Source organism: Balaenoptera acutorostrata, chromosome 3 (genome assembly GCF_949987535.1).
Source record: "Balaenoptera acutorostrata chromosome 3, mBalAcu1.1, whole genome shotgun sequence".
NCBI lineage: Eukaryota > Metazoa > Chordata > Mammalia > Artiodactyla > Balaenopteridae > Balaenoptera > Balaenoptera acutorostrata.
Window position 1 is genome coordinate 32,162,407 of NC_080066.1, and position 27,878 is coordinate 32,190,284.

General features: G+C 51.2%; 1 protein-coding gene across 6 annotated transcripts in view; it reads right to left on the reverse strand.

Annotated features, from left to right (window-relative positions):
* APBA2 (amyloid beta precursor protein binding family A member 2) overlaps positions 1-25,761 on the reverse strand; it is a 230,565-nt gene extending 204,804 nt beyond the window's left edge. For 3 of the 6 annotated variants that reach the window (XM_057544712.1, XM_057544707.1, XM_057544711.1), the window contains exon 1: positions 25,284-25,406. The gene's annotated coding sequence lies outside the window, so the exon portion shown is untranslated. Of the gene's footprint in view, positions 1-25,283; positions 25,407-25,680 lie in introns of those variants that run through there. The other 3 variants (XM_057544710.1, XM_057544709.1, XM_057544708.1) reach the window with 1 other exon arrangement.
* Positions 25,762-27,878: the final 2,117 nt, after the last annotated feature.

Below are 27,878 nucleotides of genomic sequence, written 5' to 3' on the forward strand. Positions count from 1 at the left end.
ATTGAAAATCAAAGAGCGGTTCCTCAGAGATTCCCAGGAAATGAGGTGCACACAAGAAGGTATTAAACCCACCCACACAAAGACTTGTCCCCAACCCACACCAAGAATCCTAAAAGTCACCTTAACAGATTTCAAACTTTCGAGTCAAACACAATGACATAAATAAGTCCTTAATCATACTGCACTGCTTGAGTTACCGGATTTTAATGACACCACCTCTCCAGGTCAGGGGGACCTGACAAAGCTAACCCCACCGCCATGAAAAGTCGCCTGCCCCTTTTTATCACTTAGAATACAAATTCCAGGGACTTCCCTGGCGGTCCAGTGGTTAGGACTCTGTGCTTTCAATGCAGGGGGCCCGGGTTCAATCCCTGGTCGGGGGAACTAAGATCCTGCAAGCCGTGTAGCATGGCCGAAAAAACAACAACAACAACCACCACCATTCCAGAACCCATCCCAAACTGGAAGGAAGAACCCCAATGAAACGGAACTCCTGTCCCGCTGATCAGGGAAATACACTCTTCTCAAATAACCGAGCCCCACCCACCCCCTGGCATCAGACCTCACTCACCCTGGTCTCCCATCCGGGGCCCTTGGACTTGGTCTCCATCTCCCGCATGCTGAGAGTCACTTCCTGTCCACGGTGGACGTCCTGTTCCTACTCCTGGCCATCCCTCTAACCAGAATTTCTGGTGCCACAGGGAAAGAGTGGGTTTTCTTGCTAGTTGCTCCCCCACTAAATTCTGACACGGCTGGCCTGGTTCCACCTCCATCAGCTCTGAAGATGGCACAGAAAGCCCTGCCGCTTCCTCCCGCTGGGCACCCTCGTGTGAGTGGAGAAAGTGAGCCTGAACAAGGCCAGAAATGGGGTGTCAGGGAACCTCAGTGGGGAAGGGGTTCCTGGAAGACGGGGCGGCAATGATCAAAACACCCCATCCGCAGCCCACAGCCCGGGGCAGGCTCCCCCAACCCACAGACTGCAGACGCCACCCACGAGGCCAGGGTCCTTCGACCCCACGCTCTGCGGCCAGAAGATGGCTCTCTCCTCTACAGACACGAGATCACTATTAGAAGGGAATATTTGAAACACAGAGATGGCATATCTCCATATGTTAATTATGAGCTCTTTCACTGTTCGGTAATGAAATAATACATAGAAACTCTGCATGTCAGAACACGGCATCTACCTAAAGAGGGCTCAAAACCACTCCTAAATTTCAGAATCTTCGGAAGTAAAAGAGATGGTCATGCTTGTTGACAAACAGTGCTGCTGACCTGGAGGAAGGGAACCGCAGCAGAGAAGGGTGGGCCTTCCCAGCTGCCCCCCTCCCCACCATTCAGAGTGGGGAGCCCTGCCCCCCACCCCCCAGGCCCCCAGCTTCTGGTTTTTAAGACTCTCAGGATTTGGGAATGAGACTGAGTAGACAAGCACTTTAAAATTCATTACCAGGAGGTTCCCACGGACTTTGCTTCCATGCATAGGAAAGAGTCCATTTCTCCAAGTACTTGCCTACAAGTCCAATTTGGGGGAATTGATGTAGATTGTTCCATTTTGCGTTCTTCAACCGGAGGAAATTTTAAAATTCTTCCTTCCAGCTCAACAGAGCGAATCCATGCATCTACCGCTTCTGTGAAAGGAGGACAAAGACCCTCCTGGGGCCGCAGAATCTGGCAGCAGCTTCTCCCTGGATTCTCAGGGCAGCCAACGGCGTCGGGGGAACAGGACACCAGGCCAAGGGCCCCATGGTGGCGACCAGCCTGACTCATGCACCGGGGCGGTCCCAGGTGGTTCAGGAAGAGGGCCTGGCGTCAATCCATTTGCCAAATCACCAGAGAAATAAGGTATTTTTTAAATAAATAATGGCTTGTGAGCCCAGGGTTCGGGTCCCCCGCCCATGGGGTCAGCGCACCAGCACCCCCAGCATGGGGGTAGGGTGCTCTCAGGGAAGGGAGACCTCAGGATCAGCCTGTGTGTCACAGGGAAGCCTCTGAAGCTCCCCATAGGCTCCCCCATGGGTTCTTAGTTTCCTCTCAAAACCCCACAAGCAAACCCCGCCTGGACCAGGGGCCCTAGAGAGCCTGTGCGCTGGGAGGCCCCCCGGGGGGGTCAGCTGGAATGCTATTTGCTGGACCCCTGCTCAGTGGTGCAGCGTCAAAGGAGGGAGAGGGAGGGGGAGGGGATGGGGAGGGGTTGGGGAGAGGGAGGGAAAGGAGAGAGAGGGTGAGGGGAGGGGGAGGAGTAGGGGAGGGGAGGGGATGGGGGAGCAGGGAGGGAGGAGGAGGGGAGGGGGAGAGGGAGGAGCAGGGAGGGAGGAGGAGGAGCAGGGAGGGAGGGGGAGAGGGAGGGGAGGAGGAGGGAGAGAATGTTCCTGCGGAGGACAAGAGAGGGAGAGAGAAGGGAGGGCTGGGGAGAGAGGCGAGGGGAGGGAGGAGGCAGAGGACAGGAAAAGGGGAGGGAGGGAAGCAAGGCAGGCCCTCCCCCTCACACAGGGTCTGGGGGCGATGGAGCCTTTCTGGAGGTCAATCTGCAGCCTTCACATTCGGCCCAGCCATTCTACTTCTGGAAATGTACCGTAAGGAAAGAATCATGGGGATCTGCCGAAAAGAAAAAGGCTTCCCTGGTGGCACAGTGGTTAAGCATCCACCTGCCAATGCAGGGGACACTGGTTCGAGCCCTGGTCCAGGAAGATCCCACATGCCATGGAGCAACTAGGCCCGTGAGCCACAACTACTACTGAGCCTGCGCGTCTGGAGCCTGTGCTCCACAACAAGAGAGGCCGTGATAGTGAGAGGCCCACGCACCGCGATGAAGAGTGGCCCCCACTTGCCGCAACTAGAGAAAGCCCTCGCACAGAAACGAAGACCCAGCACAGCCATAAATAAATTTAAAAAAAAAAATCTATTCTAAATACTGGACTGAACTTTCCCTCAGGTTCCGTGTGGACAGGAAAGAAGGAAGACCAACAGGGACGACAAAGCCAAGGGTCTGGAGCTGGACGGGGTTGGGGGGGGCGGGGGGGATGGACAGCAAGGCTCAGAGCCCAGGTCCCACCGCCAGGAACCCCACGGTGATGGGACTCAAACTGCCCTCCAATTTCTTTCAAAAGACTTTATTTTTCTAAATAGTTGTAGACCTACAAACAACTTGTGCAGATAGTACAGAGTTCCCATAGAATGACCCCCTCATCTGACGTGCCCAGTCATTAAATCTCACATCAAAGTCGCACATTTGTTACAGTTAATGAACCAATATCAGTGTGTTACTGCTAACTAAGGCTACGCTCTATTGACGTTTCCCTGGTTTTAACCCAGTGTCCTTTTATCTGCTCCAGGATCCCACCCATTCTATTTAAACGTCCTGTCTCCTTGGGCTTCTCTTGGCTGCGACAGAGTCTCAGATTTTGGTGAAACTACGGTTTCATCCGTTCTAAGGAGTGCTGCTCAGGTGTTTGATAGAACGCCCCTCTGCTGGAATTGAACTGCTGTTTTCCTTGTGATTAGACAGAAGTTTTGGGGTTTGGGCAGAAAGGCCACAGAGCTGAAGAGCCATCCCCATCACATCCCATGGAGGGGCACACCATCAAGGTGACCCATCACTGCTGGGGGACCTGGATCCCGTGGCCGAGGCAGGGTTATCAGGTTTCTCTACTGTCAAGTTCCTGTTTCCCCTTTTCCAGGCTGTGCTCTTTGGAAGGACGTTACCAGGTACAGCCCACGCTTGAAGAGGGGGGAGTTCCGCCCCCCCCCCTCATTTCTGTTAGTCACCACCAGCAGGGACCACCTCCTGCAGGCCCGAATCTCCCTCTGTGGCCACACCCCACAGAAGCCCCATTTGGCCCTTTCTTCTTATCTCCACTGAGGCCAACACACACAAATCAAAAGCTCCCTGAGGGTCCAATCTCCTGTGTGCCTGCAGGAACCCAGCATGGTGCTTTGCCCTCTGCACACGCTGAAATGTCTCCTTCTGAGCTGTCCCGATGTCCCCAGGGTGGCCAGGCTGCCAGGAGCAGCCCTCAGGCCAGCAAGAGCCGGGCAGGCCCCTGGCGGAAGTCCAGCTCCCTAGCTAACCACCCGGGGCAAAGCTGCTCCTGGCCCAGGCCCACACCCTCCTCCGCCCACTGGCCACGTAAGAGGGGAGCCGGGGAGATGCATTTCAGACAGTGCGGTCAGGGAGGCTGCAGGAGGTGCAGCTGGAGGGCACTCACCGGGCTCAGCGAATTTGCGTTTCTAGACTTCTGAACCACACCACCCACAGATATGACCCGCTCCTAAAATCCCAACCACGGGCAAAGTACTGAGACCCCACACACACAAGCAGAGGTGCTCTCCATATCACAAACACCAGCCACAAGACCCTGGGGAGAGGCCGAGCAGAGCTGCAGGGCCCATTGCTCCAGGCTGGCTCCCCACGGGCCCCGGAGGGTGGGTGCAGCGCCACCCAGGCCCCAGCCTCCGCCTATCCAGGCACAGCCCTGCGACCTCCATTCTGATCCTCGAGCCATACGGATGAAGCCTCCGTGCTATCCCAGCACCAGGACTGGGCCGGGAGTCCGGCAAAGTGGAGCCAGGAGCATGCCTAGGACCACTGAGGCCAGGCGTCACCTCCCGGCCTCCCTCGCATCTCTGTGGACCACCTCAGAGGAGACCACTGTGCTGTGGGTCTCGTCTATTTCAGATGGCGCAGGACACAGACAACGTGTGCGCAAGCTCGGATGTGATGACCACACGTGGGACCCAGCCCAAAGCTGGACGGCTGATGGACAGTCTCCCAGCACAACTGGAGGGGTGGGAGGGGCCGGGAAGACTGCCAGGGAGCGCTGTGGGCACAGACAGCAGGAACCTCTAGGATCTCAGTGTGATGGGCAAGGTGGCCTGGAGAGCGCTGGACAGGGGGCCCCTCGGAATCCCCACCCAGTTTCTGGGCCTACCCAAAGGAGCTGTTCATACACACCATCTCGCTCCGTTATCTCTTCCTACAGCTCTCTGGTTTCCCACTCACCTGAAACCACAGAGCATGTGACCCTCAAGTGCTTGGGCTGTTTGTGTCTGGTTTTCCTTCAGTGCACAGCTCTGCCCTTGTGCAGGAAGAAAAACTCTCATGGAGAGAACTTATCCATATCAATTACCTGTGTATAGATCTCAGCATCCTACTTGGGTTTATGAACTCTGATTTCATTTAGAAAATACAATGTGCATCTGAATATTAATAAGCACTTGTTGGAATGGCCACATTTAATCATCTCACATTAAATTAAATGTAATCTTGATTTTGATGTTATTGTTCCAGCAGGAAAATAAGCCATGAGTCAGTCAATTGAAAGTTCTCCTTGAAGATTCCAAGATGCTGTACTGCTCTTTTTTTTTTTTTTCAGTTTTTATTGAAGTTTAATATAGACACTGAAAAGTTCCTTATCATAAAGTGGAACCCACCCAGGCAAACCTCACACAGATCAAGAATGGGACATTGGGACTTCCCTGGTGGTGCAGTGGTTAAGAATCCGCCTGCCAATGCAGGGGACACGGGTTCAAGCCCTGGTCCAGGAAGATCCCACATGCTGCGGAGCACCTAAGCCCGTGTGCCACAACTACTGAGCCTGCACTCTAGAGCCCAAGAGCCACAACTACTGAGCCCGCGTGCCACAACTACTGAAGCCCGCGCACCTAGAGCCCGTGTTCCGCAACAAGAGAAGCCACTGCAATGAGAAGCCCACGCACCACAACGAAGAGTAGCCCCTGCTCGCCACAACTAGAGAAAGCCTGCGTGCAGCAACGAAGACCCAACGCAGCCAAAAATAAAATAAAATAAATTAATTTTAAAAAAAAAGAATGGGACATTGTCTTTGCGGCAACATGGATGGACCTAGAGATTATCATACTGAGTGAAGTAAGTCAGAGAAAGACAAATATGATATCACTTGTATGTGGAATCTAAAATACAACACAAATGAACATATCTACGAAACAGAAACAGACTCACAGACATAGAGAACAGACTTGTGGTTGCCAAGGGGGAGGGAGGTGGGAGAGGGAAGGATCGGGAGTTTGGGATTAGCAGATGCAAACTATTATATATAGAATGGATAAACAACAAGGTCCTACTGTATTGCACAGGGAACTATATTCAATATCCCTGTGACAAACCATAATGGAAAAGAATATGAAAAAGAATATGTATGTATAACTAAGTCACTTTGCTGAAGAGCAGAAATTAATACAACATTGTAAATCAACTATACGTCAATAAAATCTAAAAAAAGAAAAAAATAAATCAATGGGACATTGTCAGTCCCTCCAGAAGCCCAGTGCCCTTCTGGTTCCCCCCTCTAACCACCATCTCCCAAGGGCACCCTGACTTCCCACCCCACATGGGGGAGTTGCCTGTTGCCCTTCCCATCAGTGGAGCCATGCGGTAGGGACTAGGGACTCTAGTGTCTGGGTTTTTGGCTCAAGAGCATGTGGCAGGACTCGTCCAGGCCACTGCACACACTTGCAGTGCCTGCTGGATGGTTTCCATGTGTGATGAGCCCCAGTGTATAGCGCAGTCTGCTGCTGGTGGACCTTGGGTCCTCTGTAGTTTGACAACCACGCTTCTACGGATGCTCTGGTGCATGCGTCTGGAGGGCTCTATTAGTTTCCTGTGGTCCCTGGAACAAATCGCCACAAACACGTGGCTCTGACCAACTCAAGTTCAGGAGACTGGGAATCTGAAAGCAGTTTCAGCGGCTGAAATCTAGGCGTTCGCAGGGCCCCCCTCCCTCTGGAGGCTCCAGGGGAGAATCACCTCTTCCAGCTGGGGATGCTGCCGGCATTCCCTGCCTTGTAGCCATATCACTCTGATCTCTGCCTCCGTGGTCACTGTCTTCTCCTCTGTGTCTACACTCCCTCTGCCTCTCTCTTAGAAGGACCCTTGTGGGGACTTCCCTGGCAGTCAAGTGGTTAGGACTGGGCCCCGGGTTCGATCCCTGGTTGGGGCCCGCCAAAAAAAAAAAAAAAAAAAAGGACCCTTGTGATGGCATGCAAGGCCCACCCAGATAAGCCAGGATCATCTCCTCATCTCAGTGTCCCAACTCACATCTGCAAAAGCTTCACCATGTAAGGTCACATTCACAGGTTCCAGGGATGGGGACCCGCCATCTTTAGGGGCCACCATGCAGCCCACGACAGTGGCCGTATGCACACTGCACCCAGTTTCACTCAGAGCGGGACTGCTGGTCACAGAGTATGTGCATTTTTAACTTCAGGCGACACTGCAAAACCGCTTCCTAAAGCAGCTGTATGAACTTACACCCCGATCAACCATCAGAGTTCCAGCCGTTCCACATCCTCTTCAATGCCTAGTTTGTGCTCTTTTCAATCTTAGCCCTTCTGGTGGTGTGTAATGGTATCAAATTGGGGTGGGTAATTTTATGTGTCAACTTGACTGGCCACAGGGCGCCCAGATTAAACATCATTTCTGGGTGTGTCTGTGTGTCTCTGGATGAGACGAGCATTTGCATCAGTGGACTCAGTAAAGCAGACACCCTCCCCAATGTGGGTGGGCAGCATCCAACCCACTAAGGGCCTGAAGAGAACAACAGATGGAGGAAGGAGGGATTTGCCCCTTTTTCTGCCTCACTGTTGAGCTGGGACCTCTCACCTCATCTTCTGCCCTTGGGCTGGGATTCACACCATGGGCCCCCTGGGTCCTCAGGCCTTCAAGTCTCAGACTGAACTACACACCAGCTTTCTTGGCCTCCAGCTGCTGACCACAGATCTGGGGACTTCTCAGCCTCCATAATCATGTGAGTCCTCATAATAAATCTCCAAATAGAGGGAATTCCCTGGCGGTCCAGTGGTTAGGACTCGGTGCTTTCACTGCCACGGCCCGGGTTTAATCCCCGGTCGGGGAACTAAGATCCCGCAAGCCATGTATAGCGCAGCCAAAAAAAACAAAAAATATATATATATAGCGCACACACACACACACACACACACACACAGACACACACACACACACACACCATGGTCTGTTTCTATGGAGAACCCTAAAACATTTACAATTTATTTTGCATTTCCCTCCCTGATGACTAATGGACTTGAGGACCTTTCCATATGGTTACTGGGCCTTCTTTTTGGTGAAATGTCTTTGGTACCTTTTTCTACTCAGTTGTTTGCCTTTTTCTTGGACAGTGCATTATTTTAAGATGAGTAATTTGTTAGAACATCTTCCATGAAGCACACGGTGTGGAGGGGAACACGTGTTTCTGGCGTCAGGGCCTGAGATGTGTGGTCCAGATGGATGTGAGCAATGCATTGCCATGAATTCTGGATGATGAATACCCACCACGGCCTCCAGGACTCTGTCAGCCAGGACGGTTTCCATAAGGAAAACGCAGGACAGCTTGCACACCACTGTTGGAAACTCGGGTGAGCGAGACACAATTCAGTCCCAAATTAATGTGTTATGCCTCCATTTACTTCCTTGAAACCAGAGGTAATTTCGCTTCAGGGAAGTGACCATTACTTTGGGACATTAAACTCTATTTGTATTTCTACAAATACATGTGGATTTTACAGAATCTTCTGAGTCAGTCGGCAGCAGCTGCTAATCAAGGCTGCACGGGACGGCCCATCTATGGCTGTGGGTACCACGCGTGAGCACGGAGAGGCATGCCACCAGCGTGACCATTGGCTTTCTGCCATGAAATATCGGATGTTAAATACACCAAGTCTAGCTTCTCTATTTCACTGTAAAGGAAGAAAGCCGGTTTGGGGTATCCGTCAACACGAACTGCAGCGTAATATTCGGTGTTTGATGAAAACCATCAGGAGAGCGAGCCCCAGGCCTGCCCTCCTGCAGCAAGCAATCCCCACCCGCCCCCACCTGGAGCAGCCACTTGGCCCTTGGAGGCAGAAAGGTCAACACACAGGGAGAGTCCCCCACCCCAACAAATGCATCTTTCTCCCAACAAATCATGACTTCTAACTGCCCCAGAATTAGCAGGCAGTTTCCAGCTCCAGCGCACGGCAGTAAGCTGTGAAAGACGCATTCACCAGCGTCCTAGCCAGCTCCCCGCAGAGGCTGAGCCTCGGGCCACGGAGAGGGAATGGCGCCCACCCCCACCTGTGCCGACGCAAAGAGCAGGCTGTCCACGTGTCCAGAAAGGGGAGCAACTGTAAGACATGTTTTCTGACCCATCATTACTCGGAGGAAGAACAGCCCACCAGAGCCTGAAAGGGGACGACTGGGCAGGAACTCGGGTGCCAGGCTTTCGGGGCTCCTGAGAGGAGCCCTCCAAGAATCCCCCAGAGCTCAGCAGCCTGCAGAGGCCCCTGGAGCCCAGCCTCCTGACCTGCAGCCCGGCTTCCCCACGCCCTCTGCCCTCTGCACGGCTGGTGCAGAAGTCGGTCCCCCTCCCTACAGAGGCCAGGAAGCCACCAGGAGCCCTGGCAATGGGAGGAGGGCGGCCACCTGGTGGGCAGGGCGGCCCGGCCACCGCGACCTGGGTCCCTCTGGCCTTTCACGCTCGCTGACAACTGCACAGAGGCCTCCCTGTCTCCCAGGCGTCCTTCATCCTTCCGAGTAAGTCAGTGGGACCACAGAGGTTAACTCCACGTGGGCAAATTAATAATGTGATCTATGGTCTGTCATGGATTTTGTCGTTCTTATAGAGGCATAGTGGCAATTTAATCTAGAAAGCCTGTAAATCTCTAAAGGGTAAAATTAAACATCCGAGCTAGCAAGGCCGGGACGTGGCGGCAGCAGCCTCCTCCCACATACGGTGTTGGGCTCCATCCTTCCTCCCTCCCCACGCCTCCTGGCAGCACCCCTCCGAGAGCCCCCCTCGAGCCTGGAGGCACCCCTCCATGCACCTCCGCCGCTCAGTCCCCGCGCCCTCCCCCGGTTCTCATCACAGCCTCCTCCTCATCCTTCACCACGCCTCCGGTGGCCCAGCTGGTCCTGAAGCTGGGTGATGGAAACACCTCCTAGATTCAGCTGGACGATGCCGGGCAGAGTGCGTGTCACCCCACCTGCTCTGCCCCCAACCACAGCAAGACTCCCCCGGGCCTCCAAGGCAGCTCAAGCCCCTGACGGTCAGGACCCGCCATCCCCTGCTGACCTGCCCAAACCACATTATCCTGCTGCCAGACACTCAGCTCCACCCCCATACCAGGTCCCCCACTCCAGGCTGGCCCTTCTGCCTGGAGGCTCTTCTGGCCTGAGCTCTGGACGGGCAAACCCACTCACTCTTCCAGGATGGGGTCCCTGACCCGCACCCCCCATGCCGGGTGCTCAAACCTTCCAGCCTGGGCTGCTCCGGGAGCACTTTGGAGCCAGAGGCAGCCTTGGGCTCCGATGCCCGCCCGCATTCTACAGCAGCCCCCCTCTCCGCTCTTCTCTCCTGACTCCACTCGGCTCTTGACAGGGACTGGAGTGACGGAACAGAGCGGGCGCTCAGGAAACACCTGTTGGATGGACGGGTGGATGGACAGATGGAGCTCCCAGCAAAGGGGCTCAGGGGCTAGCATTGCAGTGACCCCACAGATCAGAGGGCCGGGAGGTGAATGCCAGGGGCGGGGAAGGGGCTGCCATTTAAGTGCCTGGCACCCCTTTATTTCCATTATTAGACAAGTCATCTTATACGACGGATGAAAGTAGCAACACACGCAGAGTGAAGGCAAGGGTTCCCAAAGCGAGGAGTGGGGAGCACGATGCCACATCCAGGGGCCCCCACGGCAGCTCCCCCAGGAAGTCGATGCAAGCGAGAGGCGCCGCTGCCTCCGGGCGCGCTCACAGCCACTGAAGCCGCACAGTCCTCACTGCTGATTAAGCACAAACCAGCCTGTGATCACGAAGAAAACCGTTATTTAATGAAATGCAATTAATTGGAAAGTTGAAATCTCTTAAAGCCCGAAGGAGAGACACAATCAAGAGTTCTTGGTCTGGAGGGGCTTCTGCTGTCAGAGTTTCCAACCCAAGAAACAGCACAGAGATATCCCCCCAAGAGCAGGAAGCAGACGGCACGTCCACCCCACCACACACTGGCTCGCTCCTGTCCGCCACCCGAAGGGCAGGGAAAGGTCACAGGCAGAATCTTCGCGGCACACGTACACGGATAAAGGCATGTCCAGGAGGGGCCATAGGTCAGGCCTGCCTCAGGGACTCACGATCTAGCGGTCAGGCCAGGCAGGCAGCGCTGGGACCCGTGGCCGGGACCCACTGTCCAGCAGTCAGCCACCAGCTCTCACTGCGGCCAGTGGGGACCAGCCAGAGACCCAAGGTAGCACTTGGTGTCTGAGGCCTGGCAGGCGAGTTGGGGATACACACACACACACACACACACACACACACACACACACACACCAAGCCCGGTGACTGGCACTGACCAGGCACACTACTGTCACAAACGCTGACACACACACATCTGGTCTCGCCCCATCCTCACCGCAGCTGGTGGCTGGTAAGGAAGGAAGCGCAGGCCTCCGGGTGCCCCTCTTAGAAGGAGTCATTCGAACTCCCAACAGCCACGCTGGCTGGCTGGCCAGCTGCTGGAGGCTTTCTGGAGCTTCCGATTGCCCACCCCTGACAGCTGTCACCAGCTCTGGATGACATGGACATATGTCAGAGCACATGGCCCGCTCATTACACCAAAAGACGTAAACCGTGTTTTATTTAAGCAACGTGCACACTTGCTGCCAGAGGGGCCTGAGGAATCCATCATCCCTAAATGTAGGCACTCACTCAGCAAACGGGTCCCCTAGTTTCGAAACAATGGATTTTTCCAAGACAACTGATAGACAAACTGGGAAAAACTATACACTACATTTTTTTATGAAAATTAGCGGGGCCCACAACAGTTCAGAGAAACACATATTTAAAGCTGCCTTGCTTGAGAGTCCATTCGCGAATGTAAAGCCAATCCAATGAGAAATAAATATATATATATTTTTTAAAAATACAATTATACATATATATGTGCATATCTCCCAACTGAAAATTCTAAATGCCGATAGTGTGCTCCTACTCATTGACTGCTGACTAATTAAAATTTGTCCAGAACAAGTGCCTGAACATTTCCGAGTTGATTCCAGGGGCAGGAAGTGCAAAGAATCTATGGTACCTCCGAGTGAAAAAAGGAAAACACCTTACCAATCCACCAACAATGTTAGCTATTGTCCTGGATGGCAAGCTCCCAAGCCCTCTTGCTGTCCCCATGAAGGGCCCTGGGTCACCTGTGACATGTCCATTATTCTCCAACCGCCAACCAGAGCTCAGGGCGACAGGTCACCACCATCAGATTTTCTAGGCACAGGTTGAAAATGAACCCCTGTACCCATCACATAAGTGGTCGCAAGTCCTAGTCGCGCCCACCCTGTTTAAAAACAAATCTGAGGGCTTCCTTGGTGGCGCAGTGGTTGAGAATCCACCTGCCAATGCAGGGAACACAGGTTCGAGCCCTGGTCCGGGAAGATCCCACATGCCGCAGAGCAACTAAGCCCGTGTGCCACAACTACTGAGCCTGTGCTCTAGAGCCAGTGAGCCACAACTACTGAAGCCCGTGAGCCACAACTACTGAAGGCCACTCACCTAGAGCCCGTGCTCCGCAACAAGAGAAGCCACTGCAATGAGAAGCCGGTGCACCACAATTAAGAGTAGCCCCCTGGGCTTCCCTGGTGGCGCAGTGGTTGAGAGTCCGCCTGCCGGTGCAGGGAACACGGGTTCGAGCCCTGGTCCGGGAGGATCCCACATGCCGTGGAGCAACTAAGCCCAGGCACCACAACCACTGAGCCTGTGCTCTGGAGCCCACGAGGCAAAACTACTGAGCCCACGTGCCACAACTGCTGAAGCCCACATGCCTGGAGCCCGTGCTCTGAAACAAAGAGAGGCCGCCACAATGGGAAGCCGGCGCACCGCAACCAGGAGTGGCCCCTGCTCGCCACAGCTGGAGAAAGGCCGCGTGCAGCAACGAAGACCCAACGCAGCCAAAAATAAAATAAATTCATAAAAAATAAATTAATTAAATAAGACATTTTTTCCCTGTTTAAAAAAAAAAAAAAGAGTAGCCCCCGCTCACCGCAACTAGAGAAAAGCCCACGCACAGCAACGAAGACCCAACGCGGCCAAAAATAAATAAATTAATGAAAAAAAACAAAACAAATCTGATGCAAACTGGGCCCCAGTGGGACATAGTGGGGTAGGGAGGATGGAGGAGATGGAGGAGATGGGGGAGTTGGGCGGGGGGTGGTCATGGGGCTTTGTGCTCTCCATCCAATACCAGCGCTGCCCTGAAACAGCAGCCCCCTCGGGCAAGTCACAGCTGCCTGGTCCTCAGCCTCCCCACTGCCAAGTGAAGACCTGTCTCTCGGGCTCGGCGGGAAACTATTTAAAACAGCACATGCAGAGGGAGAGAAGGCAACAGAACAGAAGTGCCCAATGACGTGTGTTTAATTCCAGTTGGTTTCTCCATCCAAAACCACCTTTCAATGCCAGCATGCTTCCGTTTTCAGAAAAACCACAAGATGCAAACAAACATCTCTGTGGTCAGGAGACACCGGCATCTCAACCCCGTATTTTTTCTTTCTTAATTTTGATCCTTCAGACGCAAAACCACAGATGCAGCCCCTTACATCAGAATGGCACTTAACAGTTTAGGAAGCACTACATTCTCTTGCTAGGTTGTACTTGAAGCTAGCAGAGCTGACCCTTCAAACTCTCAGTAGAACAGGAGAAGCCACAGCAGGCCTAGGGCCACCAGCACCCCACAAAGCTCTGGTCGCCATGTACCAGTATCTCAAATCAGTTCAATGCTGGATCTCGTCTGGACCTCAAAACTATCTCGGCGAGAGCTGTCATGCACATGTGACAGATGCTGAGAAAGGCTCCCAAAGCCAGTGACTTGCCCAAGGCCCCCGGGATTAGTGGCAGAGCCTTTCTCCTTATAAAACCAGAGTGCCTTCCCCAGCAGGGCCAGAACACAGGCAGGGAGAATCAGGTGGAGGAAGACTGGCAAACAGGGTCAGGCAGAGCAGCCGGGAGCCTGGAGACGTCGGGTCTGACATAAGGGAAAAGACAAGTTTAGAAACCTCCAGATGCACCTCAGGCTTCCCAACCTGGGGGTCCGGCAAAGGGAGGAGGAATTCCTAGAGAATCAGACTTTGAAGTCTAGTGGGAATTGATTGCAGGACTGTGACAGGACTGGGGGAAACAGAGACCCCACTCTTGGAGGGCACACACAAAGTAATGTGTGCATCGGGACCCAGGGGAAGGAGCAGTGACCCTGGGGGAGACTGAACCAGACGTACCTGCTGGTGTTGGGGGGTCTCCTGCAGAGGCGAGTGGTGGCTCTGTTTCACCGTGGGGATAAGGACACTGGCAGCAGAGGTCCTGGGAAGTTCTCCTTGGCGTGAGCCCTCCCAGAGTCTGCCATTAACCCCACCAAAGAGCACGGGTAGGCTCCAGTGTTGGGTTGCCTCAGGCAAAACAACCAACAGGGAGGGAACCCAGCCCCACCCATCAACAGTCAAGTGGATTAAGGTTTTACTGGGCTCTGATCGCCACAGCAACAGGGAGGGAACCCAGCCCCACCCATCAACAGTCAAGTGGATTAAGGTTTTACTGAGCTCTGACCGCCACAGCAACAGTCAGCTCTACCCACCACCAGAGCCTCCCATCAAGCCTCTTAGATAGCCTCAACCACCAGAGGGCAGACAACAGAAGCAAGAAAAACTACAATCCTGCAGCCTGTGGACCAAAAACCACAGTTACAGAAAGACAGAGAAGATGAAAAGGCAGAGGGCTATGTACCAGATGAAGGAACAAGAAAAAACCCCAGAAAAACAACTAAATGAAGTGGAGATAGGCAACCTTCCAGAAAAAGAATTCAGAATAATGATAGTGAAGATGATCCAGGACCTCGGAATAAGAATGGAGGCAAAGATTGAGAAGATGCAAGAAATGATTAACAAAGACCTAGAAGAATTAAAGAACAAACAAACAGAGATGACCAATACAATAACTGAAATGAAAACTACACTAGAAGGAATCAATAGCAGAATAACTGAGGCAGAAGAACGGATAAGTGACCTGGAAGACAGAATGGTGGAATTCACTGCTGCGGAACAGACTAAAGAAAAAAGAATAAAAAGAAATGAAGACAGCCTAAGAAACCTCTGGGACAACATTAAACGCAACAACATTCGCATTATAGGGGTCCCAGAAGGAGAAGAGAGAGAGAAAGGACCAGAGAAAATATTTGAAGAGATTATAATCGAAAACTTCCCTAACATGGGAAAGGAAATAGCCACCCAAGTCCAGGAAGCGCAGAGAGTCCCATACAGAATAAACCCAAGGAGAAACACGCCGAGACACATAGTAATCAAAGTGGCAAAAATTAAAGACAAAGAAAAATTATTGAAAGCAGCAAGGGAAAAACGACAAATAACATACAAGGGAACCCCCATAAGGTTAACAGCTGATTTCTCAGCAGAAACGCTGCAAGCCAGAAGGGAGTGGCATGAAATACTTAAAGTGATGAAAGGGAAGAACCTACAACCAAGATTACTCTACCCAGCAAGGATCTCATTTAGATTTGATGGAGAAATCAAAAGCTTTACAGACAAGCAAAAGCTAAGAGAATTCAGCACCACCAAACCAGCTCTACAACAAATGCTAAAGGAACTTCTCTAAGTGGGAAACACAAGAGAAGAAAAGGACCTACAAAAACAAACCCAAAACAATTAAGAAAATGGTCATAGGAACATACATATCGATAATTACCTTAAACGTGAATGGATTAAATGCCCCAACCAAAAGACATAGACTGGCTGAATGGATACAAAAACAAGACCCATATATATGCTGTCTACAAGAGACCCACTTCAGACCTAGGGACACATACAGACTGAAAGTGAGGGGATGGAAAAAGATATTCCACGCAAATGGAAATCAAAAGAAAGCTGGAGTAGCTATACTCATATCAGATAAAATAGACTTTAAAATAAAGAATGTTACAAGAGACAAGGAAGGACACTACATAATGATCCAGGGATCAATCCAAGAAGAAGATATAACAATTATAAATATATATGCACCCAACATAGGAGCACCTCAATACATAAGGCAACTGCTAACAGCTATAAAAGAGGAAATCGACAGTAACACAATAATAGTGGGGGACTTTAACACCTCACTTACACCAATGGACAGATCATCCAAAATGAAAATAAATAAGGAAACAGAAGCTTTAAATGACACAATAGACCAGATAGATTTAATTGATATATATAGGACATTCCATCCAAAAACGGCAGATTACACGTTCTTCTCAAGTGCACACGGAACATTCTCCAGGATAGATCACATCTTGGGTCACAAATCAAGCCTCAGTAAATTTAAGAAAATTGAAATCATATCAAGCATCTTTTCTGACCACAACGCTATGAGATTAGAAATGAATTACAGGGAAAAAAACGTAAAAAAGACAAACACATGGAGGCTAAACAATACGTTACTAAATAACCAAGAGATCACTGAAGAAATCAAACAGGAAATAAAAAAATACCTAGAGACAAATGACAATGAAAACACGACGACCCAAAACCTATGGGATGCAGCAAAAGCGGTTCTAAGAGGGAAGTTTATAGCTATACAAGCCTACCTAAAGAAACAAGAAAAATCTCAAGTAAACAATCTAACTTTACACCTAAAGAAACTAGAGAAAGAAGAACAAACAAAACCCAAAGTTAGCAGAAGGAAAGAAATCATAAAGATCAGAGCAGAAATAAATGAAATAGAAACAAAGAAAACAATAGCAAAGATCAATAAAACTAAAAGTTGGTTCTTTGAGAAGATAAACAAAATTGATAAGCCATTAGCCAGACTCATCAAGAAAAAGAGGGAGAGGACTCAAATCAATAAAATCAGAAATGAAAAAGGAGAAGTTACAACAGACACCGCAGAAATACAAAACATCCTAAGAGACTACTACAAGCAACTCTATGCCAATAAAATGGACAACCTGGAAGAAATGGACAAATTCTTAGAAAGGTATAACCTTCCAAGACTGAACCAGGAAGAAACAGAAAATATCAACAGACCAATCACAAGTAATGAAATTGAAACTGTGATTAAAAATCTTCCAACAAACAAAAGTCCAGGACCAGATGGCTTCACAGGTGAATTCTATCAAACATTTAGAGAAGAGCTAACACCCATCCTTCTCAAACTCTTCCAAAAAATTGCAGAGGAAGGAACTCTCCCAAACTCATTCTATGAGGCCACCATCACCCTGATACCAAAACCAGACAAAGACACTACAAAAAAAGAAAATTACAGACCAATATCACTGATGAATATAGATGCAAAAATCCTCAACAAAATACTAGCAAACAGAATCCAACAACACATTAAAAGGATCATACACCACGATCAAGTGGGATTTATCCCAGGGATGCAAGGATTCTTCAATATACGCAAATCAATCAATGTGATACACCATATTAACAAATTGAAGAATAAAAACCATATGATCATCTCAATAGATGCAGAAAAAGCTTTTGACAAAATTCAACACCCATTTATGATAAAAACTCTCCAGAAAGTGGGCATAGAGGGAACCTACCTCAACATAATAAAGGCCATATATGACAAACCCACAGCAAACATCATTCTCAATGGTGAAAAACTGAAAGCATTTCCTCTAAGATCAGGAACGAGACAAGGATGTCCACTCTCACCACTATTATTCAACATAGTTCTGGAAGTCCTAGCCACGGCAATCAGAGAAGAAAAAGAAATAAAAGGAATACAAATTGGAAAAGAAGAAGTAAAACTGTCACTGTTTGCGGATGACATGATACTATACATAGAGAATCCTAAAACTGCCACCAGAAAACTGCTAGAGCTAATTAATGAATATGGTAAAGTTGCAGGTTACAAAATTAATGCACAGAAATCTCTTGCATTCCTATACACTAATGATGAAAAATCTGAAAGAGAAATTATGGAAACACTCCCATTTACCATTGCAACAAAAAGAATAAAATACCTAGGAATAAACCTACCTAGGGAGACAAAAGACCTGTATGCAGAAAACTATAAGACACTGATGAAAGAAATTAAAGATGATACCAACAGATGGAGAGATATACCATGTTCTTGGATTGGAAGAATCAACATTGTGAAAATGAGTATACTACCCAAAGCAATCTACAGATTCAATGCAATCCCTATCAAATTACCAATGGCATTTTTTACGGAGCTAGAACAAATCATCTTAAAATTTGTATGGAGACACAAAAGACCCCGAATAGCCAAAGCAGTCTTGAGGCAAAAAAATGGAGCTGGAGGAATCAGACTCCCTGACTTCAGACTATACTACAAAGCTACAGTAATCAAGACAATATGGTACTGGCACAAAAACAGAAACATAGATCAATGGAACAAGATAGAAAGCCCAGAGATTAACCCACGCACCTATGGTCAACTAATCTATGACAAAGGAGGCAAAGATATACAATGGAGAAAAGACAGTCTCTTCAATAAGTGGTGCTGGGAAAACTGGACAGCCACATGTAAAAGAATGAAATTAGAATACTCCCTAACACCATACACAAAAATAAACTCAAAATGGATTAGAGACCTAAATATAAGACTGGACACTATAAAACTCTTAGAGGAAAACATAGGAAGAACACTCTTTGACATAAATCACAGCAAGATCTTTTTCGATCCACCTCCTAGAGTAATGGAAATAAAAACAAAAATAAACAAGTGGGACCTAATGAAACTTCAAAGCTTTTGCACAGCAAAGGAAACCATAAACAAGACGAAAAGACAACCCTCAGAATGGGAGAAAATATTTGCAAATGAATCAACGGACAAAGGATTAATCTCCAAAATATATAAACAGCTCATTCAGCTCAATATCAAAGAAACAAACACCCCAATCCAAAAATGGGCAGAAGACCTAAATAGACATTTCTCCAAAGAAGACATACAGACGGCCACGAAGCACATGAAAAGATGCTCAACATCACTAATTATTAGAGAAATGCAAATCAAAACTACAATGAGGTATCACCTCACTCCTGTTAGAATGGGCATCATCAGAAAATCTACAAACAACAAATGCTGGAGAGGGTGTGGAGAAAAGGGAACCCTCTTGCACTGTTGGTGGGAATGTAAATTGATACAGCCACTATGGAGAACAATATGGAGGTTCCTTAAAAAACTAAAAATAGAATTACCATATGACCCAGCAATCCCACTACTGGGCATATACCCAGAGAAAACCGTAATTCAAAAAGACACGTGCACCCGAATGTTCATTGCAGCACTATTTACAATAGCCAGGTCATGGAAGCAACCTAAATGCCCATCAACAGACGAATTGATAAAGAAGTTGTGGTACATATATACGATGGAATATTATTCAGCCATAAAAAGGAACGAAATTGAGTCATTTGTTGAGAAGTGGATGGATCTAGAGACTGTCATACAGAGTGAAGTAAGTCAGAAAGAGAAAAACAAATATCGTATGTTAATGCATGTATGTGGAACGTAGAAAAATGGTACAGATGAGCCAGTTTGCAGGGCAGAAGTTGAGACACAGATGTAGAGAATGGACATATGGACACCAAGGGGGGAAAACTGCGATGAGGTGGGGATGGTGATATGCTGAATTGGGCGATTGGGATTGACATGTATACACTGATGTGTATAAAACTGATGCCTAATAAGAACCTGCAGTATAAAAAAAACAAACAAAACAACTAATACTAAACTTTCATTGGGTTATTTGTATGGAAATATGTTAATATAAATGTTTCAGACATTACATGAAATTTCTAAAAATCTTATATTTGTATTTGTATGGAAATATGTATGGAAATATGTTAATATAAATGTTTCAGACAGTACATGAAATTTCTAAAAATCTTATATTTGTATTTGTATGGAAATATGTATGGAAATATGTTAATATAAATGTTTCAGACATTACATGAAATTTCTAAAAATCTTATATTTGTATTTGTATGGAAATATGTATGGAAATATGTTAATATAAATGTTTCAGACATTACATGAAATTTCTAAAAATCTTATATTTGTATTTGTATGGAAATATGTATGGAAATATGTTAATATAAATGTTTCAGACATTACATGAAATTTCTAAAAATCTTATATTTGTATTTGTATGGAAATATGTATGGAAATATGTTAATATAAATGTTTCAGACATTACAGGAAACGTCTAAAAATCTTATATGTTCTGGTATAATGGTATAAGTAATAATCCTAGTTATTACTTTAAAATGTATATCTCAGAAATAACTAATTTTCTTGTCAACTGCATTATTATGAACTTTCATCAAATCTTTAACCATGGTCATTTTTAAGTCTTTTGTCATTTACAGACAGTTCTGGGTGTACTCTGATGATTTTGCAAATATGTTCCTATAAAAGAGTTTCATCTTCAAGAAATTCATGGAAAAGACTCTGACAAGTACAGGTTTCTGGTAACTGACTGTACTGCTGAACTGAATGAATAAGCATTTTCAGAACTCTAATGAAAAACTGATGAACTCACAAAAGTGCTAACAAAAGATCAAGATGAAAAAAAAGAAATTAATTACATGGGACTGAGTGAACTGATGAGGATGAGTATAATTTTTGTGACTTTCTGTCTGAATTAAAAAAAAAAAAAAAATCCCACAAGGACTTAGAGGAAAAGAATATACAAATCAATTTTCACTGCAAAGTAAAGGAGCTGTTACAGTGGAGGATTACTGGACTGAATGTCAATGTTATGACATAGTATAAGTGTGTTTCATGTTTGGTAATTGCAATCATTGTTGCTTTTGTTGTGGTCATCCATGTACAATGCTTGGTGTCAGTCTATCTATCTCTTGTAAAAACAAAATACAGTGTGTGTGTGTGGAAAAAAAAAAAAAAAAAGAACGATGGCACCTAGGGTGCCCTGGCCACAAAAAAAAAAAAAAAAAAAAAAAAAAAGAAACCTCCAGATGGAGGAGAAAGGGAACCTGGCCAAGTGGGGCATCAGACTTCCCTGGTGGCGCAGTGGTTAAGAATCTGCCTGCCAATGTAGGGGACAGGGGTTCGAGGCCTGGTCCGGGAAGATCCCACGTGCCACAAAGCAACTAAGCCCGTGCACCACAACTACTGAGCCTGCACTCTAGAGCCTGCGAACCACAACTACTGAGTCCAAGAGCCACAACTACTGAAGCCTGCATGCCTAGGGCCCGTACTCCACAACAAGAGAAGCCACCGCAATGAGAAGCACCGCAACGAAGAGTAGCCCCCACTTGACACAATTAGAGAAAGCCCACGTGCAGCAACAAAGACCCAACGCAGCCAAATAAATAAATAAATAAATAAAAAGAAAATATTAAAAAAAAAAAGAGGGAGCATCATTCCCAGCACATCCGTAACCCAGCTGACGGCAGGGACAGCCCGAGCACAGAACATCCAGACAACCGAAAAATCCTAAAGGGAGTTTCTGTGAAGGATCAGAATGCCCACTCCCGGGGCTGGATCGCCTTCCTGGCCACGCTGTCTTCTGGCCTATGCGACATCTGACCTGCCCCCCACCATTCCACGGCTCTCTCCTGCCTGTCCACTGCGGGCAAGGTTCTGTTCTAGGCTCTGGCAGTGAATCCAGCTTGGTTCCGGCGCTGGGTCTTGGGAAGGGAGCAGCAGGGTGCCAGGCTTGTGCTGGAAGGAAGCATGACGCTCCTGGGATTTCATTCATTCGTTCATTCATTCATCCAACAAGTACCACTGAGGGTGTACGAGGTGCCAGGCACTATTTTTCCTCCGGGGATACAGAGGTCAACAAAGTCTCTGTGTTAGAGCAGTAAGAGACAGAATAAACAAAGTATATAAATAACAAACTGTATTTGGTACTAAGAAGAAACACAGAGCAAGGTTAACATGAAAGGGGGAAGTGATGCTAATTTATGTAGGGTGGTCTGGGAGCTGAAATACAGACAGAGAAAGAAGTGAGACAGCAAGCCAGGTGGACATCTGGAGGAGGCACGTGCCAGGGAGGGGAAGGGCAGGTACAAAGGCCCTGAGGTAGGCAGGAGCTTGGCAAACTTGGTGACAAAGGGATAAGAGGGAAAGAGCCCATATTCATCTGGGATGATCAAGGATGGACACAGGGCCCCAGGCTAAGGTGGCAGGTGGGGATGGGGTGGGGACAACGCAAAGCAAGCCTGGGCAGTGAGTCTGCCTGACCAGAGCCTGGACAGTATGGCTGGGAGTGAGGAAGGGAACTTGAAAACAAATCAGGCTGAGGAATGTGGGTATGGAGTGGGCACTGGGGAGCCACTGCGGGCTTGAGTAACAAACACCTGGGACACCCTGCAGCTGGCACAGAAATCACAAGTCACACAGCAACAGCACCCGCCAAAACGGAGGGGGTTCCCAAGCAGACTCAGGAATTTCGAGCCCCACAGAGAGAGCCCAGCTGCGTGACACTGAGGTCACTGCCCTCCCTGGGCTCCCTTGTCATCCAGGAGGACAGGGAGAGCAGAGGACTGGCTGCTGGAGAGGCAGGGAGGACGGCGCCCACGACGGCTGACTCAGCCTGTGCCTGCAGGCTGCTCTGTTGGACCCGACCCAGGGAGTGGGCGGGGTCTCGGGAGAGGAAGGGGCCAGAGAATCCTCCCTGTGGGCACACGCCCCCACCACCGACCATCAACCGGGCACCAGAGCCCCCACGTGGCAGGCAGTCATCTCAAACATGACCTAAGTTGGGGAGGGAACCGCAAGGCAGTCAGTGCCCACGCCACTCCCCACCCCAGCAAGGTCAGGGCTACATGAGCCCAGGCTCTCTCCCACTCTCTCAAGGCCAGGCTGCAAGGCAGGCGTACTGCTTTCTGCCACTTGTTCCGGAAGGCCTTGAGGCCAGCTCAGGGCCTCTGTGCCCACCTGCTCCTAGCCCTCCTGACTCCCCTGACAATAAAGGTTTCTCCAAGACTTCAGACCCTAGTGTCACCAGAGGCGCTGACCTGTTGAGGCTCTGGGTCAGGTGTGCGGGGTCAAGGATGGGAAGGCGGGGTGCCCTGGAGGCTCTGAGGCCTGGAGGGGGCTTGTGCCCCCGGACACTGCCCCCACCCTCCCCCAACAGGCCTCGGGGACCACCCAATCTAAACAAAGCCTGGCTACCACCACACGTGCTTCTCCTCTGAGTTCCTCAGTTGTGTCTAGGAAACATCAAGGTGTTTTAGCGCTCCCTCTCAGCTTCAGGGGTACAACTGGTGTCTTTTACAATTATCTTTTATTTTTATCCAGCATTTCTTAGCTCAGTTGGCAAATTGGATTATTTATGCGCCTCCATTTCACAATCCATCCCCACCAATTATTCCTGTGAAACTAATTTTTTTTTAAAAAAAAAAGGGTTAGAAGTAATCAAGGGAGAGGCATGCAGACAAGTTAACAAGCCACAGCTGGAGCCCGGGGTGCCCGAGAAAGCAAGCAAGGTGCAAAAGAGTAAGAAACTGACCGGCCTGGGCTTCTCCTGCCTGCCAGAGCCCACCCCGCCTCTCACGCTCACACACACACACACACACACACACACACACACACACACTCACTCACTCACACACACACCCCATCTGGTTCAGCCCACACTTCTCCCAGGCGAAGAAGCCCAGTACCCTGGAGATAGAAAGGCAGGCTCTGGGGGAGGGACACCATCCTGCTCCCCAACCAATGAGCAGAGGTCTGGAAAGACAGGGCACCCCAAAACTAGTGCCACCACGCAGACCTGGCCCAGCCTGGAGACCACTCCAAGGGTCTCTCCGCCAGTACTGTGGTGCCCACCAGGGAGGCTGCCACTCAGCAAGCTGACCCCCAGCAAGCTCCAACTCGCCCTGGACACCAACCAGAGTCCCAGGAGGCTACAAGCCGTGGTCATTCTCCGCTCAGGAGACCCCCTCCTGAGTGCAAGTGGAGGCAGTATGGACAGCCCCCCAGGAGTGAGGGCACAGGGCAGGGGGTCCTGGCAGCTGTGGACTGGGAAATCCCACTCTGTCCCCTGCAGGATGGACACCACCCACAAGAAGGCGAGAGACCCCCCACCTCACCTCACCAGAAGGACCACTAACCCAGAGGCCTGAGAAAGGAGCCGCCCACCAGGCTCTGGGTACCCACAGAGCACATCAAATGTGAACCCCGGGAAAAGCTGTCCTGTTCCCACCCTCGAAGCTTTCAGGTCGTTATTTCTAAAACCACTGTTTCTCTCAAAGGCGGTGGGGGGGGGGGGTGGAATTCTCAGAAAGGAGACAGAGCCTGAAGAGGTCAGGGACAACTCAGCCCACAGGATGAAGGGAACAAAGGAGATGCCCGGTTTGGGGTACTTGACCGTCCCCACGGCCATTTGTGAGTTCGCTTAACCAGATCTGAGGCTGGCCCCTGTCAGGCAGTATCCGAATAGCTTTGAAAAAAATCAAGTCTTCCTTCTGCAAGTAAATACTAAGTTGAGACCAACAGGCTAATAGCCTCCTCGCTCCGCGAGGCCCCGGCTGGGTGGGCCCCTCGAGACCCTCCCTCGGCACCGGCACCGGGCCCAGGGCAAGTACGCCCCCGGCCTTGGCACACCGAGGCCCGCCCGGCACACAGCCCAGCTCGGGGGCGGGGGTCTCGCCGTTCGCCTTGACCATCAGAAGCCCAACCTCCCAGCAGCAGCCTGGCCGGGATGGTGGAGGCGTGGGAAGGGAAGGGGCTAGGCCGGTGGGGCAGGTCCGCGCCGCGCCCCCAGCCCTGCGCCGGCCGCCCAGGGGAACCTGGCCGTGGAATTTTTAATTGAGGAGTTTCTCCCGCTGGGCCTCGTTATAAAGGGAAAACGGGGAGGGCTCGAAGACCGGGGCTCGGCTTCCCAGGAGGCAGGGAACCCAGAAACGACCCCAAACTCGGGAGTTGCCGCCCGGCACAGGGACTCGGTGCCAGCGCCCAGCGGGGCCGCGGAACGCTCCAGCGGCCCGGCCAGCCCGGCGGGACCCGAGCGGGCAGCCACCGCCGGCCCGCGCCCCGGGTCCGCGCCGGGTCGCCCCTCGCCGCGGCACCCCCCGCCCGGGATGAGCGAGCCGCCGGCTCGGCCCCGCCGCGCCCGCCCGCCGGTCCAGGGGGCGCCGGTCCGCTCCCCGCGACCCCCCGGCGCCCCCCGCCCGCGGCGCCGCGCGATTGCGCCCCCAGCGCCCCAGCCCCCCGCTCCCGCCCGGGCGCCCTCAGACTGCGGCCGCGGGCGGGTCGAGCGGCCCGTACTCCCGCTTACCTGGCGCGGGCGCGGGGCCGCGCGGGTGCACTGCCGCCCCGGCCCGCCGCCGCCGCTCCGTCAGCGAGGCCGAGCGCGGGGCCGCCGCCGCAGCTCTTTGTGAGCCGCGCACCGAGATGCTGCGGAGCCCGGGAAGCTGGATAGCAGCGGGCGCGCCCCGGACGCGGCGTACGGCACGCAGGGCCGCCCCTGCCCGGCGCACGCGGCGCGGCCCGCGGGTGCACCCCGCACCGGCCTGCGGCTGGTAGCTCGCGCCCCGCCCCGCCCCGGCCTCGCCCACGCCCCCCGCCCGGCGAGAGCGCGCGGCGGGAAGACAGGGAGGAGGACAAAGATGCGTGCGTGCCCAGCCCCTTCCCCTGAACCCGCGCCGGGACAGTCAGCGGGCAGGAGGGCGCACCTGGGGTCCGGATGCTGCGGGGACGGCTTCGGGGCTGGGGGCCCGAGCCCAGCTCTGGAAGCCGCGGCCCTCCAACCGCCCCGGGTCCTGGGGAGCACACAAATTCTCGGGCGCGCCCGGGACCTGCGGGATCGGGAGCCGTTGGAGTCTGGTCCTTCGGCGGGTGGAACAGGTGACAGCGAGGCTTTCTTGCGCCCGCACCTGCCCTGGGCGCCGCGCTGCCCCCTGGCGAGCTCCCGAGCGTGTTCGGCGGAGGGACCCCGGCGACCGCGCCCTGCTCGGCCCCGCGCGGCGGCGTGGCGAGAGGGAGCCCCAGGCCAGAAGCCCTGGTAGGATCTCGGCCACGGAGAGCCCCTTCCGGACGGGAGGACCCCTGCTGCCTACCCGCCGCAGATCCCCTAGTCGCGGGTTGCATGCCAGATCCCTGGGAACCATCCCGTCACCCCGTTTCCAATGTCCTGTGCTGCCTTGGCCTCGACCACTGGCCTCCCCTCCCCCAGGGCCTCGCCGCAGCCCTTTCCCTCCTTGCAGTCCTGAACGGAGAGGACCCAAACCACGTCCACTTCCAGCTCCCCACACACATCCCAAGGAGAGGAGGTGATCCACCCTACAGTGGGAATAATCCCCCTGGAACCCCCTGAAGGTTATGCTGGAGACGCTGGTGTCACCTTTGACCCCTCTGGCCATTTCATTCGGTCCCACACAGTCGTGTAACCTGCGGGCTCCACCTGGAGTAATGCGCAGGGTGCCTTGCCGGTCCGAGCCGGGCTCTGGTGACTCCCTCGCTCAAATCCTGATTATTTGCCTTCTGTTGTCTCTTCTTTTGGCTGGATTAGGGTGCCAGTGCGGTGGGGGCAGTTCTGAAGAGGGAAGAGGAGGCCTGCGTGGGCCTCCTCCTGCTGCCCTGCAGAAGGCCTGGGAAAAGCTGAGTCCCCAGCCGGACCAGGGCAGACTTGGTGTGGACTTCCTGTGAATGGGCCCTGTGGGCCTGTCTCCCTCCCTGCTCCCCAACTCCCCCTGGCACCTCCCAACGCTCACAGTGACCCAGAGGGCCTGAGCCTCCAGTTGGGTGGGAGGGGGGCAGAGGTGTGTCCTGGTAGGGCAACTTTGCAGCTCAAGTGCCAAAAGAAGGCCACAGAGGCAGAGCCCAGAAGCAGGCCAGGGGCAGGTTCCTGACCCATCCCCCTGGCCCCTGAGGTAAGCTGTCTTTGCTGTTTGTGGTCCCCTCTTCCCATGGGCAAGCTCTGGGCCAACCCCCAGCCCTGCGCACGGGAGCAACAGTGGCTGGTGTTCAGAGTCCACGGGGTCAAAGGCACAGGCCCGCCCCAGCCTCACTCAAGACTCCTGAGTCTGCGGGGCTCCAGCCAGCCATCTCTTTTCAGAGGATTTTTCAAGAATCTTGGAGTAGGGAAGGCTCTTCTCAGTATTCCACAAAACTGAAAAGCTGTAACGTAAAAGATTGTTAAATTTGACTTCATAAAAATCCCTGCCTGGCAATCACCACCATAAGCAAAGTCAACAACAAACCAGAAGCAAAATATTTGCAACTCATTTCACCAACAGTTAACTTCCCTAATATGTCGATAGCATCTAGAAATAGAAAAAAGAACAACTCAAAAGAAAAAATAGACAAAGGTAAGGAGCAGAGAGTTCACAGGAAAGGAAATACAAATGACTTTTTATTTATTTATTTATTTATTTATTTATTTATTTATTTTGGCTGTGTTGGGTCTTTGTTTCTGTGCGAGGGCTTTCTCCGGTTGCGGAGAACGGGGGCCACTCTTCATCGCAGTGCGCGGGCCTCTCACTGTCGCGGCCTCTCCCATTGCGGAGCACAGGCTCCAGACGCGCAGGCTCAGTAGTTGTGGCTCACGGGCCTAGCCGCTCCGCGGCATGTGGGATCTTCCCAGACCAGGGCTCGAACCCGTGTCCCCTGCATTGGCAGGCGGACTCCCAACCACTGCGCCACCAGGGAAGCCCCAAATGACTTTTAAACATCTGAAAAGATGTCCTCCTTATTCAGAATAATAAATGCAAATTAACACTATACCTAGGTGCCATGGTTTTTGCCTGTTAGAGACCCAGCAGTGCAATAACACAATATGTTCCAGAGGGCAAGGGGAAACACGAACTTCAGCACTTCCCCTGGGAAGTGTAAATCATCACAACCTCTATGGAGGAATATTAGATCACTTCTA